Below are 972 nucleotides of genomic sequence, written 5' to 3' on the forward strand. Positions count from 1 at the left end.
CATGGTGGTGAAATACCGGTCTTCTTTTAGGACGCTCTTGGCCCATCTGACACGGAACATCGGGACCTTCTCTCCAGCGTAGCTCAGCTCCCAGATCTCCTCGATCCTTCCGTAGTATCTGTCCTTGTCGTTACCGGTGTAGGATTCCATCGTTACCCCGGAGTTCTGATAACCATCGCTCTTCATGTCCTTGGCCTCGGTGTAGAATGTGTAGCCGTTGATATCGTACGCCTCATAGGTCATCAGGTTGTGCTCGGCGCCCTGTGACAAGGCGAATATGAGTTGTTCTTCCGCGGAAGAATCCTCATGTAAAGGGTACGACAGAAGCTTCTTCTTGAACCAACGCGTGAAACATGAGTTGTGCTCTTTGAGTATATCTCCGTCCGTCCTCTGTTGGCCTCGGTCATTGTACGTCTTCTTAATAAAGGTTTTGTGCTCTACCACCCAAGGATCGACCACGTCTATGTGTTGTAGCGCAACTAGGTTTGCTCTTTCAAAGTCGGTGAGTCGACCCTCGAAGTCGACATGCATTTCGCGGCGACCCTCACGGTGACCCCATCCAGCGAGCCTGCCGAGGTGCCTGTTGACGGGCAGACCAACGGGGTTCTCGATGCCTAGATAATTCGTGTAGTAGGAGATGCACTCTTCGGTCAGAAAGCCCCTGGCTATGCTTCCCTCTGGACGTGACATGTTGCGAACGTATCCTTTGATGACACCATTCATCCTTTCGAACGGCATCATGCTGTGCAGGAACGTCGGCCCGAGTTGGATGATATCGTCCACGATATGGACCAGCAGATGCACCATAACGTCGAAGAATGCGGGCGGGAAGTACATCTCAAGCTCGCATAGTATCACCACGATCTCTTCCTGTAGCCTTCTGAGTTGCCTCACGCCAACAGACTTCCGAGAGATGACGTCGAAAAAGTTGCATAGGCCAAATAGCGTTTCACGGACGTGCGCGTCCATGAT

This window comes from Triticum aestivum, chromosome 3D (assembly GCF_018294505.1).
Source record: "Triticum aestivum cultivar Chinese Spring chromosome 3D, IWGSC CS RefSeq v2.1, whole genome shotgun sequence".
NCBI classification, from domain to species: Eukaryota; Viridiplantae; Streptophyta; class Magnoliopsida; order Poales; family Poaceae; genus Triticum; species Triticum aestivum.